Raw genomic sequence first — 21,332 nt, 5'->3', positions numbered from 1 at the left:
TCGGTCTCTCTCTCTCACTGTCTAACTCTGCCTGTCAAAAAAAAAAGAAGGAAGATGGGCTCGAAAATAACACTCAGAATTCACATTTCTGCCAAGGGATAGAAGACTGATCTCTCTCTCTCTTTCTAACCTCCCTCCTTCCTTTGCAATGAAATGAAAATAAACCAATAGCAGAGTTTTTCTTAAAGATAAGCTCATTTGGTGCCAAAAATTGAAATCATGACATGCATTTCCAGGAACATTTTGAAGACCCTTTGTAGTCTAAGGCTTCTTATGTTAATGTACAGAAAAAAAGATGTTAATGTTGGCTTCCCTTAAACAATGAATAAAAGCTCTGGACAATCAATTAGCCACATAATAACCCAAATGAAAAGAGAAGTCATGTGTAGAAAGTCTTATTTTTTTTTTCTAATGTGAAGCCTAGCAACCTTCCAGTTGCAGCCAAAATGATCAAAGTTGTTGACATTTTGAAGCCAAAACATGGTTTTGCACTGCTGACTTCCTTGTCCCAAACCCACCTCTGGATGCCAAGGACACACTGGTGCAGGAAGTGGAGGAGGAATACACTGAGTCCTGGGAAAGCATTGCCTCTTGTTTGACTTTGGCCAACACCAACTTGCACACAGTCTTCCCCAGCACCTGCCCCAACAGCCCAAATGCCAGGGTCTGGTGGGACTCCGGCAGCACCAAGCAAATCAGTGATGTCTATGCTTCTGATGAGTTCTCAAAAATAGCACTGGCAGGTGCCAGCAGGTGAAGCTGCCACCCACAGCACCAGCATCCCATATAGGTGCTAATCCATGTCCCTGGCTACTCTGCTTCTGATCCAGCTCCTTGCTAATGGCCTGGGGAAGGCAGCAGATGACCCACGTGTCTGGGTCCCTGCCACTTACGTGGGGGATCCTGGATCAAACTCCTACCTCCTGGCTTTAGCCTGGCCCAGTCCCTGCTGTTGTAACCATCTGGGGAGTGAACCAGTGGATGGAGGATCTCTCTCTCTCTCTCTCTCTCTCTCTCTCTCTCTCTCTGTAACTCTTTCAAATAAACAAACCTTGAAAAATGTGTGGGCAGAGCCTCTGGGACAAGCCTTGACCCCTGCCCTTCCCTTTTCCTGTGCTGGGCTCATGGATCCCATACCCACACGGGGCAGCCATCTGACCAGAGGGACACGGGGAGAGGCTGCACAGAAAAGGTGGAAGGAAGCCAGGCTGCACCCAAGCCAGCCTCGACGCTCACCTGCAGACAAAACCAGAACCCCTCATTTTTAAACACTGCTGCCTATGGACTCCTGCTACAGTCAAAGGCACATCTTTGCTGAAAGAAAAGCCAAGTGGGAGCCATCGTCTGGATAATTTTGAGGCGAAAACCTCCCACTGAAAATCCAGACCCACTCGGCGTAAGGGCTGTGACATGGAGCAGGGTGGCTGCAGGGTGCCCTACTGGAACCACCACACTGGTCAGGCCAGAGATGACCGGGACAGCAGCAAGAGAAGAGGGGAGCAGCGGCAGACTAGGGACACGTCCTCGTTGGCCTTGACGAGACACGCATCAGAGCTGTGGCGATGGCCTGAGCCACCCCAGTACCCCCGGGGCCACAGTGCCCAGGAGAGGATTATGAGGGGTGGCAGGTGGGAGTGGGAAGCAGCAGTTCTGCTCGGGGCACGTCATGTCTGAGGCAGCCCAGGACTCCCACGCGTATTTCCAGGAGGTTGTTTTCAACACAGACTGGAGCTCCAGCAGCGCACGTGGGATTGGGCCGCCTAGATGTACAGATTGGACAGAGGGCAGGGGAGTGTTGGCAAGAGGAGGCCAGCTTAGCTGTAGAGGAGAGAGGGACAGGAAAGGGTGGGAGGCTGGGGTCACTCAAATCCAGAAAGCAGTTATTGGACACTGCTTACTCCATGCAGACGCGAGGCTAGAAATGAGTGTCTCCTAAGATTGGGCTTACTTAGGCAAGAAAGAAGGAAGTTAACAAAAAGCAGGCTAGTAATCTAGTTCGTATTCTTCACCCACTTGGATCTTTTACAATTGTAAGTATTTCCTTTGAGTTTTTATAGTTAATTAATTAATTAATGTAAGAAGCAGACAGATAGCAGGTAGGAGGCTCCCATCCATTGGTTCACTCCACAAATACCTGCAATGGCCAGGACTGGAATGGGATAAAGTTGAGAGCTGGGAATTCTATTCAGGTCTCCCCCATAGGTAGCAGGAACCTCATTACTTGAGCCATTTCCTGTTACCTCTATGTTCTGTATTAGCAGGAAGCTGGAATTGAGAGCAGAGCCAAGGACATGAAGCTAGGCAAGCCCAATACAGGATGCAGGTGTCCCAAGTGGTGTCTTATATGCTGTGCCAAAGTCCCACCCCTAACTTTTTTAATAATTGCCAAACTGTTTTCCAAAGCATTTGTCCCACTACATTCCCAACAGCAGTGTACCTGTTGCAGGTTCCAGCCCAATACCTGGTATGGTCTAACTTTCCTAACAGGTGTGAAGTGCTGGCTCATTGTGGTTCTGCTCGCATTTCTCTAATGACAACCTTTTCAGGTGCTTACTTACCTTATTCAGCATTCTTGGGAAGAATCTTTTGTCCATTTTTTAGTTGTTTTTTTTTTTTAAAAAAAGATTAATTTGTTCTAAAATTTGAAAGGCAGAGATAGAGAATCTTCCATCTGCCTAATTTACTCCCTAAATGGCCACAACAGATTGGGCCAGGCCAAAACCGGGAGCCTGGAACTCCATCCAGGTCTCCTACATGGGTGTCAGGGGCCCAGGCTCTTGGGCCACCACCTGATGCTTTCCCAGGCACATTAGCAGGGAGCTGTATTGGAAGTGGAGCAGCTGAGACTTGAACCTGTGCTCAGACATGGGTTGCAGCGCCACAACTGGTGGCTTAACTTACTGAGCCACAATATTGGCCCTGAGTTTTCTTAGTTGAGTTTTGAGAATACTTTATCTTTTATTAGATACGTGCTTTGCATTTTTTCTGTGTTTTCTTCTACCAGTTGTATAGTTTTTGGTCTTATATACGGATCTATAATCTTTTTAAATTAATCTCTAAAAATTCTTTTCTTAAAATTTATTGTTTTAAAAGGCAAACACACAGAGGATAGACAGACAAGGATCTCCCATCTGCTGGTTCACTCCCCAAAAGCCTACAATGGTCAACCTCCAGAACTGCGAAAGATACCTTTCTGTTGTTTATAAACCATTTAAATGCTGCTACAGCAGCCAGAACGGGCTAAGACAAAAACTTGATACTGAGAGGGTTGTGCTGTCCCAACAAATAACCTAAAAATGTGGAAATGATGTGGGCAATGAATTTATTGATTTCCAATCCAGGTTCTTGTTTCCCAATAAAAATGCTAAGTGGAGACTGGTGCTGTGTGCAAATAGGAACAGAATTTGTTTGACAGTGAGGGCCACCTTGCTGTTATTTGTGTGGTCTGCCTCACACAAATAAATACCCATTTTGATGGAGCATAAATGAGAAAGGAAAAACAAAAAAGTAGCATTTCTTTTTTTAAAAAAATTTATTTATTTATTTGAAAGAGTTACACAGAGAGAGGAAAGGCAGAGAGAGAGGGAGGTCTTCTGTCTGCTGGTTCACTCCCCAATTGGCTGCAATGGCAGGAGCTGTGCCGATCTGAGGCCAGGAGCCAGGATTATCTTCTGGGTCTCCCACGTGGGTGCAGGGGCCCAATGACTTGGGCCATGAGAGCTGGACCGGAAGTGGAGCAGCTGGGTCTCGAACCGATGCCCGCCTGGGATGCTGGCACTTCTAAGCAAAAGCAGAAGTCCATCGTAGTGGGACAGGTCCTTCCAACACCAGTCTATAGCAGAAAGAGAGAAAATGAGAGAAGTACACAGGAGTGCGTTCCACAGGGGAAAGGGCTCTCTCCCACCTTCCACCTTTGTTATGAGGAAGGGGCGGTATCCCAATCAGATAAACAACCAGGATGGAGTCTGGTCCCAGATGCAATGCTGCATCCTGGGAAAGTGGGTGTATCAAGCCAACAGTTAAATAGATAACGTTTTGCAGCGACACAAGAATTCCAGCTAGCTTAAACGTTAACTGTCTAGTTACATCATATCAGAAGCAGCTTTGGAACTGGGTCACGGGTAGAGGCTGGAAACGTTTTGAGGTGCATGGTTGCACTGCCATGAAGGGGCAGTGAAGGGTGATTCTGGTGAGGACCAGAAGGAAGAGGGGAGCTGTAGAGAAAGCCTCAATCTGATCAGAGAATATCTAAATGGTTGTGAACGGAATGTTGATAGAAATATGGACGGTAAAGGCCATTCTGATGAAGTCTCAGATGGAGATGAGGAACATATTGGAAACTGGAGGAAAAATGTTCCTTATTGTATAGTAGCAGAGACTTTGGCTACATCGTGTTCACGCCCTAGTGTTTTGTGGAAGGTGGAATTTGTGAGTGATGAAATTAGACATGTAGTCAGTGCTGTGGCACAGCAGATTCAGCTACCACAGGTAATGCCAGCATTCCATTTAAACACTGAGTCCCAGCTGCTCTGCTTCAGATCCAGCTCCCTGCTAATGCACTGGGAAAGCAGAGGAGGATGGCTCAAATACTTGGACATGGCGACCAGGATGGACTTCCTGGCTCCTGGCTTCAGGCTTCTATAGACATTTGAGGAAGGAACAAGTGGATGAAAGACTCTCATTTCTCTCTCTCTCCCTCCCTCCCTCTCCCTCTCCCTCTCTCTGTCTCATCCTCCCTCTGTGTTACTGTCTTCCAAAAAAAATAAGTTTTTTTTTAAAGAAATGAACATTTAGCCAAAGTTCTTTTTAAAAAAATTTTTTTTTTTTAAATTTCAAATGGAAATAGAGATGGAGTCACAGTAAGACAGAGAGAGCTCTTTCATCCACTGGTTCACTACGGCCAATACCTGCAGTAGCCAGGGCTGGGTCAGGCCAAAGTCAGGAGCCAGGAAATCAGTCTTGGTCATCCAACTGAGTGGCAGGGATCCTGGTATTTGGGCCATCATCTGCTGCCTCCTAGGGTACGCCTTAGCAGGAAGTTGGATAGAAAGCAGGGGAGCAGAGACTCGAACCAGGCACTCCAATATGGGATGGGAGTACCCAAAGTGGCACCTTAACCACTACACAAACACTCACCCCTAGGCAAAGTTATTCGTAAGCAAAGCATTGAAGGTGTGGCCTGGTTTCTTTTGACTGCTTATAGGAAAGTGCAAAAAGAGAGAAATTACTTAAGGATAGAATTATTCATCAAAAGGGAAGCAGAACTTTAAGATTTAGAAAATTCTCAGCCCATCATATTAAAAAAAATGAGAAAGCATGTCCAGAAGAGAGCACCAAGGGTGTAGCCAAATGACCATCTGATAACATTAGATTAGTCTGGCATCTGAACAGAAACTGGGAACTATTGTCCAAGACAAGGGAAGAATGACTCTAAGTGCAATTCACACCTCATCAGGGTGCTACCAGAAAGAGCAGGCCCACTGCAGAGAGCCCACATTTGGACAGTGTTCAGCGGGGCTGCGGGGCGGGGGGACCTGTGTCACCATGACCCCTAGCTGGTAGAACCAGATGAAGGCCAGATTTCAGGCCAGAGAAGCCATAGGCATGTGACCCAGGCACAGAGGCACCATGAGGACGGAGCTGCCACCCCAGGGTATCTGAAAGGCGAGACCTGGAGACCTAGACTCTGTCTGAGACAGAGAAGATTATGCTCAAGTTTTTTTTTTGTTTGTTTGTTTTTCTTTTTTTTAATTTTTGACAGGTAGAGTGGACAGTGAGAGAGAGAGAGACAGAGAGAAAGGTCTTCCTTTTGCCGTTGGTTCACCCGCCAATGGCCGCCGCGGCCGGCACAATGCGGCCAGCACACTGCGCTGATCCGAAGGCAGGAGCCAGGTGCTTCTCCTGGTCTCCCATGGGGTGCAGGGCCCAAACACTTGGGCCATCCTCCACTGCACTCCCGGGCCACAGCAGAGAGCTGGCCTGGAAGAGGGGCAACCGGGACAGAATCCGGCACCCCAACCGGGACTAGAACCTGGTGTGCCGGCGCCGCAAGGCGGAGGATTAGCCTGTTGAGCCACAGCACCGGCCAAGTTTTTTAAGATTTATATTGTTGGGGATGGTGCTATGGCCCAGCAGGTTAAGCCGTGGCCTGCAGTGCCAGCATCCCATAAGGGCGCCAATTCATGTCCGACTGCTCCACTTCCCATCCAGCTCCCTGCTAATGCACTTAGGAAAGCAGCAGAAGATGGCCCGAGTCCCTGCACCCACATGGGAAACCTGGAAGAAGCTCCTGGCTTCTGGCTTCAGACTGGCATAGCCCTGGCCATTGGAGCCATTTGGGGAGTGAACCAGTGGATGGAAGATATCTCTCTCTCTCTCTCTCTAACTCTGTCTCTCCTCTCTATTTTCTCTCTCTCTAACTCTGCCTCTCCTTTTCTCTCTCTCTCTCTCTCTCTCTCTCTCTCTCTTTTTTCTCTCTGTAACTCTCCTTTTCAAATAAATAGATAAATCTTTTTTCAAAAAGATCTGTTGCTGTGGGCTTTGGACTTACTTGGGACCTGTTAGCCCTTTCTTCTTTCATATCTCTCTCTTCTGGAATGGGATTGTGCATCCTGTACCTGTCCCAGCACCGTATTTTAGAAGCGTGTGTATGATTTTTCTGGTTTGCCGCTGGAGAGCGATTTGTCTCGGCATGAACCATACTCTGGTTCTCACCCATACCTGAGTTCGAAATTTGGATGAAACCCAGACTTCAGACTTTGGCGTTGACGCCAGAATGAATTACGACTTTTGGAGCTCCTGGGACAGACTGCGTCTGCTTTATGTGTGAGAAGGACATGTATTTGGGGAAGGCCAAGGTAGCGTGCAATGACCTGAATGTTTATGTCTTCCCCAACCCCAGATATGAAGGTGATAGGAGCTGAGGCCTTTGGTATAGGACGAGGTCATGAGGGTGAAGCCCTCATCCTTGGAGAGCATCCTCATGAAAGAGACCCCTAGAAAGCTGGCTTGCCTTTTCCACCACATAAGGACACACAGGGAAGGCACGTTCTAGGAAGGACTGGGAACTTTCTAGATGTTGAGTCTGCTGGAGCCTTGGTCTTGGACTTAGAACTTCCAGAGCTGGGAGGAATAAGTTACTATTGCTGATACACTTCCCAGTTCGTTACATTTCACTCCAGCAGCCCACATGGGCTAAGACACTGCTGTGCCTGGAAAAAACACAGGAGTTTTTCATCAGCTTCTCCTCTCCCCGCCTTGCCCTAGGCACCTCTTCCATGTGATTGTTCATGAGTTGTATCCTCCACAAGCTACTCAGCGCTGTCTCTGCCAGCCTAGTCCATGAGGAGATAACTGAGCTGGAAACAAGCATTGTCCTGTTGCCAATGTGGAGCAGGGCGTGGGCCACAGAAGCCGAGCTTTCATCACCTGGCCCGTGCTCTCAGGATGCTGCAACACCTGCTGGATGTCTTGGGCAAAGCCAGCTTTCCTTTCAGTGAGGCGTTGGGAATCTGGGCCACCTGGTGAGACTTGTGATCCCTAAAGAGCTTGCATATCCTATATAGTGTTCTTCATTACTTAAGGAAATCTGATTGAGAAAAAGCCGGTGAAGCTCACTTGCCTTCCTGTTGGAAGCTGACACACTCAGGACCTGCCGTCTCCCAGGCTAATGACGTTCTGAATTGCATGAGGGTGCTCACAAAGCTCAGAAAAGCTAGAGTTAAAAGGTTAGCTTATAAAAAACAAAAACAAAAACAAAAAAACAAAATGCCGGTGCCGCGGCTCAATAGGCTAATCCTCTGCCTTGTGGCGCCGGCACACCGGATTCTAGTCCAGGTCGGGGCACTGGATTATGTCATGGTTGCCCCTCTTCCAGGCCAGCTCTCTGCTGTGGCCCGGGAGTGCAGTGGAGGATGGCCCAAGTGCTTGGGCCCTGCACCTGCATGGGAGACCAGGAGAGGCACCTGGCTCCTGGCTTCGGATCAGTGCGATGCGCCGGCCGCAGTGGCCATTGGAGGGTGAACCAATGACAAAGGAAGACCTTTCTGTCTCTCTCTCTCTCTCTGTCCACTCTGCCTGTCCAAAAAAAAAAAAAAAAAGTTAGCTTATTTGGTTACAAATAATTTTGAAATGCATGTTCAATTTTTTCATAATAGGCATTCTCATGAACTTTTTGAAGACTCTAAGCATCCATGAACTTCTTTTTATTTTTAAAGATGTATTTATTTGAAAGTCAGAGTTACACACAGAGAGGAGAGGCAGAGAAAGAGAGAGAGAGAGAGAGTCTTCCATCCAATGGTTCACTACCCAATTGGCCGCAACAGCTGGAGCTGTGCAGATCCGAAGCCAGGAGTCAGGAGCTTTTTCTGGTTCTCTCACGCAGGTGCAGGGGCCTAAGGACTTGGGCCATCTTCTACTGCTTTCCCAGGTCATAACAGAGAGCTGGATCAGAAGTGGAGCAGCTGGGTCTCGAACTGGTGCCCATATGGGATGCCAGCACTTCAAGCCAGGTGTTAACCCACTACACCAGCCCCAGTATCCATGAATTTCAAATATTTTTAGATCAAAATAAATAGCTTTTAATTCAATTTTACTCAAACTTTTTGAAATATCCTAATAATTCCTTTTTTTTTAAATAAAAAGATTTATTTGTTTATTTGAAAGGCAGAGTTATAAACAGAGAGAGAAGGAGAGACAGAGAGAGAAATCTTCCACCCACTGGTTTACTCTCCAAATGGCTGTAGTATTTAAGATTGGACCAGGCCAAAGTCAGGAGCCAGGAGATTCTTCTGGGTCTCCTACATGGATGGCAGGGGCCAGGGACTTGGCCCATCTTCTGCTGCTTTCCCAGGGACATTAGCAAGGAGCTGGATCAAAAGTAGAGCAGCAGGAACTCAAACTGACACCCATATGGGGTGCTGGCACTGCAGGCTGTGGCTTAACTCGTTGTACCACAAAGCCAGCCCCGAAATATCCTCATATTCTTAAGCAAGGTTAAGCCAGTTGCATAGGACACCATGTGGTGTGGAGGACAGAGATAACGGAAATACTGGAGATATTCTCATGGTCATTTAGGAAGCGTATGCCACCCTTGTTATCTTGTGGAATTTTCTTTGCTTAGATGATGTTACACCTGTTTGATGGGCCAGGAAGATAGATCAGAAGGTGACAATATGTTCAGTAGCTTGCCTGGAAGGGACAGCACTGGGATTAAAAGACAAGCTCTTTCTGACTCCAAGGTCAAAGGTTTTTCTATATTGCCACCTGCCTTATAGCACTGTTGTGAGAATTAAATATTGTGATATCTACAAAATGCCTGGTGCTGAAGACATGAAGACATAAAGCACGTGGTAGTCATTGGTGATTTCTTTTAATGTTTATTTATTTAATTTTACTTATTTGGAAGAGGGAGAGAGAGAGAGAGAGCGAGAGAGAGAGAGAGCGCATTTCCATTTGCTGGTTTACTTCCTAAAGGTGTACAATAGCCAAGGGTGGGCCAGGCTGAAGCCAGAAACCCAAAACTCCATCTGAGCTTGGCAGTAACCCAAGTACTTGAGCCATCATCTGTAGCCTCCCAAGCACATTAGCAGGAAGATGGATCAGCAGTGGAGCAGCCAGGACTCAAAGGGGCCATCTGATGGGGTAGTCTAAATGGCAGCTTAATCCACTGTGCCACATTGCCTGCCCTGCCTTTGATTCTATTAAAAGGGCTTCAACAATTTAAGTCAAGCCCCACAGTAGGGCTCAGAATAAGCTAGGCATATTTTCGTGTGGAAGGGACCAGGAAGCACCACCTCCCTCTGTTCTTTCCTGGGCATTTGCCCCCTCCTCTCTCTCCCATTCTCTACTCAGCTCAAGAGCAGCCTAGGACTGAACATCCTCATCTCGGGGAGGGGGTGTGGCGAGCAGTGCTGAGGATGAGACAGAATCATTGAGGATGGGTGACAAACTAAACCAATTTTTAAGGGCAGAGTCCGAGGAGAAAGAGTTCTCATCCTCTGGTTTCAACTTTGAAGGTTACTGAGTAATTTGATAGATTGGGCAGCTGGGAAGCATAAAATAAAATAAAAAATGTAATTTAATGCCAGATTCTTGATTTTTCCATGTTTTCTACACATTTGAGGGAGCTGGTTTTGCTAAAAAAAAACAAAAACAAAAACAACAAAAAAAAACCTTAAATGCTTCCTTAAACTTTTCTGATATATTTTCTGCCAAGATGTTCCTCTACCATCCATTCTTTCCCCTTGCAAATAAATGGCCTAAAATGCAAGACAGTACGAGTTTGTGACACATTGCTCACGGCTTACTGCTGCCTCACCTTGGTGGGAGATTGAGACTCCCTTCCTGAGCCCATCAACACCTCCCAGGGAAAGGCTGACACAAACTTCAAAAGGAAATGACTCACGCTGTGTGTGTGGATTATCAACCGTCAAGAAAGTCTCTACAAGCTCGGCCGGTGAGGACTGGGCATTTGACACAGCAGCTAAGATGCCAGCTGGAGTGCCGGAGTCGGAGTGCAGCTTTGCTCCCCATTCTAACTTCTTGCTGATGCATTCCCTAGGAGGCAGCCGGCGATGGGTCCCTGCCACCCACCTGGCTGATCCAGGTTGAATTCCAGGCTCCTGGCTTTGGCCTGGCCCGGTTCTAGCTGCTGTTGGCATTTGGGGAGTGAACCAAAGGACAGAAGATCTCTCTGTCTGTCTCTCTTCCTTTCAAAAAAAAAAAACAAAAAACAAAAAAACAACAAAACACAAGAAACATTCCCCAGATGAAGAGGGAACCTGCTTCCCTGTGCTACAGGAATTTTGGATAGCACCTACCTACCCTGTCTCCCAGAGGAACCCCACCCAGTGGGGAAGACCAACGATCACAGTCGAGCTGTGTACAGCTGGGGTTGCCGGAAGAGCACAGAGAAGAAGGACTAAGTCTTGCTGGGGTGGTGGACGAGGTCAGGGCCAGAGTCTCTGGAAGATGATATTCAAACTAGGCACTGAAGACCAAGTTGTGTTAAGTGTGTGTTAGCTGATGCTTCGATGTTTGGGCCTTGCTGACTCTCCCACCCCACCCCACCCCCACCCCAGGACTGGCCAATTCCTTGAGAAGGTAGAGGACTCACCCATGAACACAGCTTTCACACGCAAAACCATCAGTTCAGAGCCTGCACCCCACCTCCCCACCCTGTATCGCCCCAGGCCAGGTGCCAGAGCGCAAGGCACAGCCTCTCTGCCTCAGAGCCCACCGAAACGGAAGTGGCCAGTCCTAAGCCTGTGGCCCTGCCTCACCTGCTCCTGTGGAAACTAGAACAACTCAGCCCTGGAGCTTCCCAGAGTGGGCCTCGCCCCATGGAGGTGCCCACTCCTTTTGGGATCAGTGAGCAATAAACTATCTTTACATTGGTGGTCACCTCCTGATCTGCTGGCTTCAACATAAGGAGAACAGGACAATGCTCCCTTCTCAACCCTTCTCAGAACTGCCCTGCCCCTCTGAATTGAGAAAAGAGCATGTCTTAAAAGGAGGAAGACCTGGCTTTGAATCCCAGCCTAGCACTCACCACCAAGGGCTCCTCTTGTGGAAATCTCCGGAACTCAGTAGAATGAACACTCCAGGGACAAAGTGGCCAGGCCCCCAATACCGGCATCTGGGATCTGGGCCTGTTTTCTTTTCAAAGAGAGTGTCCCATGGGGCCCACTTTCAGAACTGACCCTGTCAGATGTCTTCTACCCTCCTCTCTTATTCTCTCCTCAACTCAATCCTTCCCACACTCTTTCTCACCTCCGGGTGCCACAGGTGCAGCCATGGCTCTGCCAGGACTCTGTGTCCGGTCGCGGTGAGGCTTGCCTGGCTGCACCTGCATGGCCTCTTCTCCCTGAAATCCTAGTTCCACAAAACCGAAGCAAAGACACCCGTACATGTCCTGTGTGCTCCGCAGATTCCTTGTGGGCTCTCAGTGTTGGAGGGGCATCGTATCAATCACCTAAGAGGAGAAAGCCAGAGAGCAGGGGAGGGGACGAGGGCAGCCACACTAGACGAAGTGCGGAGTCAGAGGACTCTGTGGCCCCCAGTGCTGGGGGAAGTAGAGTCACAACTTAAAATCACAACTGAGAAACTAAAGGTCACCCAGGCCTGCTCGGGGAGGGCAGAGGGTGTGAGCCGGGAGGAGATGCCAGCGGCACCTAACACTGATGGGTAAAGAAGTCAGGAAGAGGGGCAGGCACTGCACCTCGGAGATACGATGCCCAAGTCCCACATCAGAGTATCAGGGTTTAATTCCTGTCTCCGGTTCTGGCTGTTGACTCCTGCGACTTTTGACTCCTGACTCCAGCTTCTTGCTAATGCAGACCCTGGGAGGCACTGGTTATAGCCCAAGTGGTTGGGTTCCTGCCACCCATGCAGGAGACCTGGATTGAGCTCCCGGTTCCTGGCTTTGGCCCCAGGGGGGCCGCTGCAGGCGTCTGGGGAGGGAACTAGAGTTTGAGAGCTCTTTCTCTTCTCTCCGACAACCATACAAAATTTTAAAATGATGGCGGTAATCCAGGAAAGAACTGGAAAAGGCTGTCTCGGGGCAGGAGGAGGCAGCACAGACAACACTGTTTTTCATTATAAAGCCATTTCTTCAATTTACCCTTTACATTTCTGTCTGTATTATTTTGATATTATTTTTAAATAAATACACAAATAAGGAAAAATTCCGAACTGAGAACCAAAATCATCCATCCGAGCATCTGGTGTTTTAAAAAATTTTTAAATTTATTTTTATTTATTTATATTTGAAAGAACAAGAGACAAGAGAGAGAGAGAGGGAGAGAGAGACTTCCATCTGCTGGTTCATCCCCCAAGTGCCCAAAACAGAGTTCCATCGCTGGGTCTGCTCTCAGCCCCTGGCTGCCTGGGGAGCGAGCCTGTGTGCGCTTTGGAGGAGCCAGCCCCCAGGAGCAATTCTGTACCCGAGGGAGCAAATATGCTGGAGCTCCAGCCTAGAGGGAGGTCTCTGTGGAGCCCAGGGAGGCAGCTAGGGCAGCTTTGGGGAAGGGGTGGCAAGGACCTACCCCAAATCTAGTCCTCCACAGGGTCCCTGACCCTTGGCACAACAGTGGAGGCCTGGCATGCCTGGCACCAGACACTGCACCGGTCTGCGGAGAGAGGGGCTTGGAGTCAGCACTGGGTCGCTGTAAAGGAGGGGGGGCCGGCATTGTGGCGCAGCTGGTTCCATCTGGGATAAAGCAGGTAGCTAGATTAGGAAGCCATACCTCCCCCACCCTATGTAATCCTATCTGCCTACCTGTCAGTCAAATAACCCTTTCCCAGGATGCACCTCCCCTCACTTGGAGGTCCAGGTATCACCTACCCATGACCCTTCCCAGACTCCAAGGAGGCCAGCAATTTGGGGGGGGGGGGGGGCGCAGAGCACTGTTACACCCTTCTTCTCTCTTCCCTCCCCCAGCCTTTCCCTTCCCCCCACTGTATTCCTGCACAATGCCCGTGTGTGTGTGTGTGTGTGTGTCCTCTCAAGGCCTGGGGGCGGGGTGGGCGCTCGGAAGATGCTAGAAGGCGGAATGACAGCGGGCTAACCTGCGGCCCGCTCCGGCCCTCTCTGCCGAAGGCCGCGTTTCCACGCAGGCTTTCTTCATGACTCAGCGTCTGGGCCGCGGCCAGGAGGCGCTGGGTCAGGATTCCTGTGGAGGCGGCCTGGGCCCTGCGGAGGGCGGCCAGGCCGCAGCCTTCCCTCGGCTCTCGTCGCCTGGCGAGCGGCTGGAGTCTTCGCCTGTCAGTGCTGACTGTCAGGAAGTCACCTGTCGACAGTCGGTAACACGGCGGCGGCGGCGGCAGCTGCCTCTCCTCTGGAACTTTTAAATATACAAAGCCGGAAGCTGAACATCTGGTGAGAGAGGCTGTATTCTGAATGGGCGGTGGCCAACAACACCCGGGGGGAAAAAAAAGCATTAGTCAGAGTCTAGAGAAACAGTGTTTTACTTCTACCAAGTAATATTTAGAGACAGACCTGAGGACAGAATGTAAGACATCCCTGAAGTGCAGCTCTCTCCCCCACGCACTCCTCCCTGTATAAATTCTCCGGGAAAAAAAAAATTATAAATTTCAATTCACTTAACAGATATTTTGGATTGCAAAAACAAAGCTCCCAGCCGTAAAAATATTACAACTCATGAGGTTTGCTCAGATTCAGAATCACCAAATATCGAAGCTCAATTATGAGCTAGACTTTCTGTTTTAACTATAAAAAACAGCACAGGTCCTCTCTGGTACACTTGGGTCACAAAGATGCCAGTATTGCATTCAGAACCAAGTTGCCCTTGGAAGCAATTGCCCGGCTCAATCCCGGCCCAGAGAGAACCGCCAGGGCTCTTAAATGTTCCTCCCTCCAGAATGCTGTATCCTCACAAGCACAGTTAATTTTCCTTATTTTAACCGTGTTACTGAGGTAAAATTGACATGACTGAGGTGAACATGAATATGTATATGACGTGTACAGCTCACGAAGTGTTTACATTTGCTTGCAGACGTGAAAATAAGACCACACTCAGTGCAGTCAATGTCTCCATTGTCTCCCTAGTCTTTCTGGAAAGCCTCTCTCTTGTCCCTCCGCGCACCTCCAGGCCACCACATAATTGCTTCCACCACATAATTGCTTTCTGTCACTTACCGACTGTTTCGTTTTTCCTGGAGTTTTATATTAATGTAACCATACAGTACATTCTCTCTGGCTTTTTTCACTCAGAACTAATAGGTTGAGCTTTGTTCTTCTCTTTGTATGTATCCATAGCCTATTCCTTTGCATTGCTGAATAGGATGCCACACATGGATATAACCCTACTGTGTATCCATTTACCTGGTCACGGTCACTGGTGCTGTTTCTAGGTTTTGGCTATTCCACTAAAGCTGCTGCGAACATTGGTGTCCAAGTCTTTGCAGGGACTAGCATATGTTTTTTCTCTTGGGTAAATGCCTAGCTGACTGGATTGCAGAATAGGTGCATATTTAACTTTTGAAGTTATTGCCACACTGTTCTCCAAATAGACTGGATCATTTTATTCTCCCACTGGCAATATAAAGGAGTTTCAGTTTCTTTTCCTCCTCACCAATACTTGGTATTGTTGGTCTTTTGAATTTTAGCCATGATAATGGTATGCAGTGGTATTTCATTGTGGTCTTAATGTGCATTTCTCTCAAGGACTAACAGCATTTTTCATGTGCTAACTCTCCAGCTGTGTATCTTTGGTGGTCTATATTCATTTGCACTTTTAAAGTTTAGGCTTTTACATTTCTTATTGCTGAGTTTTGAGAGGTTTTGTGTAGTCTGGATGCATGTCCTTTAATAGATGTAGTCTTTGCAAAGATTCTCACCTAGTCTGGTTTGTCTTTTCATTCTTTTAACAGTGTCTATTGAAGAACAAAAGGTTTTCGTTTAGTGTAATCCAATTTATCAGCCTATTCTTTCACGGATTATGCTGTTGGTGTTGTAGCTAATAAATCTCTGGTTATCCTAAGGTCACACATGTTTTCTCTTAGAAATTTTCTAGTGTTAGATTTTATATTTAGCTGCCCATATGGGATGCCAGTGCTGCAGGCTGTGGCTTTAACCCATTGCACCACAGCACCAGCCCCGAGTTGCTTTTTTATATTATACAAGGTATGGACACAGGGTGTTTTTTTTTTTTTTTCATACAAAAATCTTCAGTTTTTATTACTGCAGCTTTAGGAGGATACTTCAAAAAGTCTGTGGAAAAATAATATTAAAGGATAAATTTATTTTGTGAAAATATTTTTTTTAAATCTATGCATAGTTTCCTCCTACTATGCACCTTCTATGACCGTGATGAAGCAGCTTCCTACCAGCTCTTTTTCTTTTTTGTACTCCTAATTATATTTTTAAACTTTTATTTAATAAATATAAATTTCAAAAGTACAACTTTTGGATTATAGCGGCTTTTCCCCCCATAACCTCCCTCCCACCCACAACCCTCCCATCTCCCACTCCCTCTCCCATTCTTCATTAAGATTCATTTTCAATTAGCTTTATATACAAAAGATCAACTTAGTATATACTAAGTAAAGATTTCAACAGTTTGCACCCACACAGAAACACGAAGTATAAAGTACTATTTGAGTAGTAGTTTTACCATTGATTGGCATAGTACAACACATTAAGGACAGAGATCCTACATGGGGAATAAGTGCACAGTGACTCTTGTTGATTTAACAATTGACACTCTTATTTATGACATCAGTAATCACCCCAAGCTCTTGTCATGAGCTGCCAAGGCTAGGGAAGCCTCTTGAGTTCACAAACTCGAGTCTTGTTTAGACAAGGCCATAATCAAAGTGAACGTTCTCTCCTCCTTTCAGAGAAAGGTACTGCCTTCTTTGATGGCCTGTTCTTCCCACTGGGATCTCACTCACAAAGATCATTCATTTAGGGTTTTTTTTTTTTTTTTTTTGCTACAGTGTCTTGGCTTTCTGTGCCTGAGAAACTTTCATGGGCTTTTTAGCTGGATCTGAATGCCTTAAGGGCTGATTCTGAGGCCAGAGTGCTGTTTAGAGCATCTGTAGCAGCTCTTAAAGTCAGATAGTGTTAGCATTCCACCCTCTTCTTTTTTGAAGTTGTTTTGGCTGTTCTGGGGCCATTGCTTTTCCCCCTGAATTTTAGAATCAACTTGTTGATTTCTACAAACCTGCTTGGATTTTTTTTTATTATTATTATTTTTTTATTTTTATTTTTTGACAGGGAGAGTGGATAGTGAGAGAGAGAGACAGAGAGAAAGGTCTTCCTTTTGCTGTTGGTTCACCCTCCAATGGCCACCGCGGTAGGCGCGCTGCAGCCAGCGCACCGCGCTGATCCGATGGCAGGAGCCAGGTGCTTATCCTGGTCTCCCATGGGGTGCAGGGCCCAAGCACTTGGGCCATCCTCCACTGCACTCCCTGGCCACAGCAGAGAGCTGCACTGGAAGAGGGGCAACCGGGACAGGATCGGTGCCCCGACCGGGACTAGAACCCGGTGTGCCGGCGCCGCAATGTGGAGGATTAGCCTAGTGAGCCGTGGCGCCGGCCACCTGCTTGGATTTTGATTAGCATTGCACTGACTATCTGACCAATCTGGGCAGAGCAGTTGATATTTTAACAATCTTGAGTCCTCTAACTCATAAGCAAGGTGCTAGTGGGATGGTGCTGTCTTATGTTAAGTGCCATCTCACGCCCCGGATGCCATCTCAGGTTCTGGCCCAGCCACTACCTGGTACACTAAATTTGGTCTTCCCAGGACCCAGCCTGGCTTACTAGGGCTCAGGTGACCAGATGGCACAGCCATAAGGGGCAGCTTCACCCCCACTCTGACAGGATTCACTGCTCCCATTCCCTCATCCCCGCAAAGCTGTAAGAAGGCCTGCATTTCAAAACAGGCTCTCTTTTTGCCCTCTCCCTCCAGCCTGTCAGGTTTCCTCCGACCTGATGATAAACCTTTTCTTTAAGGTTTGGTGTGTTTTGTGGTGGCCTTTCACAAGGTGCACCTCTCCATTTATTTAGGCATGCTTAGTTTCTCTCAGCAGTATTTTGCAGTTTTCAGTGTACGGATATAGTGAGTCTCATCATGGCTCTCCCAAAAGATATGACCAAGTCCTAATCCCCAGGGCCTATGAATGTGTCTCTTTTTGGGAAAAAGGTCCCTGTTCATGTACTTAATGGTTTCAAGTTGAGGTCATCTTGGATTATCCAGATGTTCCTTTTTTTAAAAAAAAATTATTTACGTTTATTTGAAAGACACACAGATACACACACACACAATCTTATACCTGCTGGTTCACTCCTCCAACATCCACCATAGGGCTAAAGCCAAGCTGAAGCCAGTGGCACAGAGGCAGGTACTCAGGCCACCTGCTACTGCCTTCCCACGTGCATTAACTGGATGGAACTGGAACAGTCAGGACTCCAACAGGCACACTAACACAGGATGCCAGTGTCACAACCACAACTCTGCCCCCAAACTTCTGTTGTTTTAAGCCACCAAATTTGTAATAGCCACTCTAGCTCACACAAGAGGTCTTCCACATTTTCTGGCAGATTCCATCCCTTAGTATTTTATCTTCTTGATACTATGGTAAATGACACCATTTTTCAATTTCAATCCTTTTTAAAGATGTATTTATTTTTATTTGAAAGAGTTACACAGAGAGAGGAGAGAGAGAGAGAGAGAGAGAGAGAGAGAGAGAGAGAGAGAGGTCTTCCATCTGCTGGTTCACTCCCCAATTGACGCAATGGCCAGAGTGGCACCGATCTGAAGTCTGAAGCCAGGAACCAGGAGCTTCTTCCAGGTCTTCCACGTGGATGCAGGGGCCCAAGTACCTGGGCCATCTTCTACTGCTTTCCCAGGCCATAGCAGAGAGCTGGGTCGGAAGTGGAGCAGCCGGGTTTGGAACTGTCATCCATATGGAATGCCGGTGCTTCAGGCCAGGGTGTTAACCCACTGCCAGGACCAGCCCCTCAATTTTAATTTTGTACTTTTCTTTGTTAGTGTATATTTTCCCCTTGTAATTTACTTATTGAAGAAAATGGGCACGTTGTCTGGTATCATTTCCAAGAGAATGGCCATCCCTGGTAGCATCTCCTTCTTATCTTCAACAAGATTCTCTGTTCCCTGTTAAACACAGTTCATTGTGGTTCAGGTTCTAGTTTTTGACAAAATTTTCAGCAGTTCTGGCATATAGTATCATCAGAAATTCCTACTGTCTTATTGCTCCTACTCCGTGGTATTCTGGTAGCATCTGGCACCCCCACCACTGTACAACCACGTATGTCGTATTAGACAGCAGAGCAAACGCCGCAGGTCTGGAGGCTGGGAGCCCCAGATTAAGGTCTGGCAGGACTGGTTCCTGGTGAGGGCCCTCTTCTTGGTTGCCTTCTTGGTGTGTCCTCACGGGGTGGAGGAAGCACGTGGATGTCTCCTCCTCTTCTTACAAAGGCAACATCTCTATTAGATTAACTTACACCCTTTGTGAGCCCATTTAATTCTTTTTTTTTTTAATTTATCTGACAGGTAGAGTTATAGACAGTGAGAGAGACAGACAGAGAGAAAGGTCTTCCTTCTGTAGGTCCGCTCCCCAAATGGCTGCCACGGCCAGCCCTGTGCCGATCCGAAGCCAGGAGCCAGGTGCTTTTTCCTGGTCTCTCAAGCGGGTACAGGAGCCCAAGCACTTGGGCCATCCTCCACTGCCCTCCGGGGCCACAGCAGAGAGCTGGACTGGAAGAGGAGCAACTGGGACTAGAACCCGGCGGCCATATGGGATGCCAGTGCTTCAGGCAGAGGATTAACCAAGTGAGCTGCAGCGCTGGCCCTGAGCCCATTTAACTTCTACTGTCCTTCATGGGCTGTATTTCCAAATACAGTGGTTAGGACCTTAATATACAAATTTGGGGGAAACATATATTCAGTCCATAACACACATTAAAATTGTCTTTCTTAAACACAGGGCTTTTAAAGAACAGTTTTAGGTTAACAGAAGGGTTACCAAGATAGCACGGAGAATCCCTATAGGCTCCTGACCCAGTTCCCTTATTGTCAAGAATGTGTATCACCATGATACTTTTGTCACAACTAAAACAATCAACATTCATACATTGCTGTGAACTAAAGTTGACACTTTTGTTAGATTTCCCCAAGCTTTTGTTGCTGTCCTTTTTCTTTTCTAAAAATTTCGATTGAAGGGCAGCATTGTGGCTCAGTAGGTTACCACTTGGGATGCCAGCATCCCAGATCATAATGCCATTTTACATCCCTGCTACTCCAGTTTCCTGCTAATGCTCACCTTGGGAGGCAGCAAATGATGTCCCAAGTACTTGGAATCCAGTCTTCCATGTGGGAGACCTGGAATGAGTTCCAGTCTCCTGGCTTTAGCCTGGCCTAGCCTTGGCTATTGCAGGCAGTAGGGAATGAACTAGTGATTGATAGATCACCGAGTCTCCTTCTCTGTCCTTTGTCTTTCAAATACATTTTTAAAAAATAAAAATAGGAGTGATTCTTTTTAAAATGTTTCTTTTCATTTTTTACTTGAAAGGCAGAGGGATATCTTCCATCTGATGGTCTACTCCCTAAATGTGAGCCCAGGAGCCCAGAACTCAACCCAGGTCTCTCACGTGGCTGCCAGGGACCTAACTACGTGAGCCATCACACCTCGCAGGGTGTGCATTAGCAGGAAGTTGGATAGGAAGCGGAGGAGCTGGAACTCACACTAGCACTCTGACATGGGAGGTGGGTGTCCCAAGAAGCAACGTAACCGCTGTGCCAAACACCCTCCCCATCACTTTTTTTGGTTTCAGGATGACACATTAAATTTATACACGTCTCCTTTGCCACCTCTGGTCTGTGACAGTTTCTTAGCCTTCCCTTGTCCTATTCATCTTGATAGTTTTGAGAAGCACTTCCCAGGTTTTTTTCAAAATGACCTTCCATTTGGATCTTCCTGGATGTTTCCTTTGTGTTTGGCCTGGGTTTATGGGTTTTTGGAAGACTGCAGAGGTAAAGTATCACTCGCATGGTGTCATACAATGGATACGGGCTATCAACACAGCTTCTCACTGATGATGTCAGCTTCCATCAGCTGGCTGCGGTAGTGCTGGTCAGGGTTGCCACCCCAGCCACGACCCCTGCCAAGCTCACTTCCAGACTCTGCTTTCTGGAAGCAAGTTACTAAGTACATCCCATATTTCAGAGGGGAAGACCGGAGTACTGACTTAGTTTGGAACTCTTCTGGACAGAAGCTTTGTCTCATCTTCCCCACTTCTTTATTATTCAAGCATTAATTTATATCAAAATGTGCTCGTAGATATTTACTTAGCTTTTGTATGCCTCATATGCCACAAAAGGAATTGGGCCTGTATTTGCTGGAGTTGACTGGAGGCCAAACTTTCCTATCCCTGGTATGGAAGATTCCTCAGGAAGGACTTGCATCAGCGATATTTCTGAGACTGTTCTCTGTTCATATAGCTTGTGGCCTTTTTATGTAAAATGGAGAAGCTTTTTACCATCTCTGTAAGGGAAGATTGTACTTTCTAGTGACTGCTCTAGCTCTTACATATATCCAGATGTAACTTAGCGTGGCCTATTGGTACTGATGTTTTATTGCTTTGAGTTAAATGGAGAAGCCTTACTTCCCTAATGTCCTTAGTTCTTAAATATAACTGCCCTATATAATTCTTCTGTATACATTAGACATATCAGATGGTGCTATAATTTTTGCTTCATTCAATTATATGATTTAATTCATTCACAAGAATAATTTATATATGGTCATTCCAAAGTTTTTTTTTTTTCTTTCTGAAGTTCCAAA

General features: G+C 47.1%; 1 long non-coding RNA gene across 1 annotated transcript; it reads right to left on the bottom strand.

The window, feature by feature from the left end:
* Positions 1-3,592: 3,592 nt before the first annotated feature.
* LOC133771353 (uncharacterized) lies at positions 3,593-13,637 on the bottom strand. The gene is made up of 3 exons (XR_009867564.1): positions 13,570-13,637; positions 13,047-13,130; positions 3,593-3,832 (listed from the first exon to the last, which is right to left on the bottom strand). It is a non-coding gene; the product is annotated as an uncharacterized LOC133771353 (long non-coding RNA).
* Positions 13,638-21,332: the final 7,695 nt, after the last annotated feature.

This window comes from Lepus europaeus, chromosome 12 (genome assembly GCF_033115175.1).
Source record: "Lepus europaeus isolate LE1 chromosome 12, mLepTim1.pri, whole genome shotgun sequence".
NCBI classification, from domain to species: domain Eukaryota; kingdom Metazoa; phylum Chordata; class Mammalia; order Lagomorpha; family Leporidae; genus Lepus; species Lepus europaeus.
This window is presented reverse-complemented; position numbering and strand designations above follow the sequence as displayed.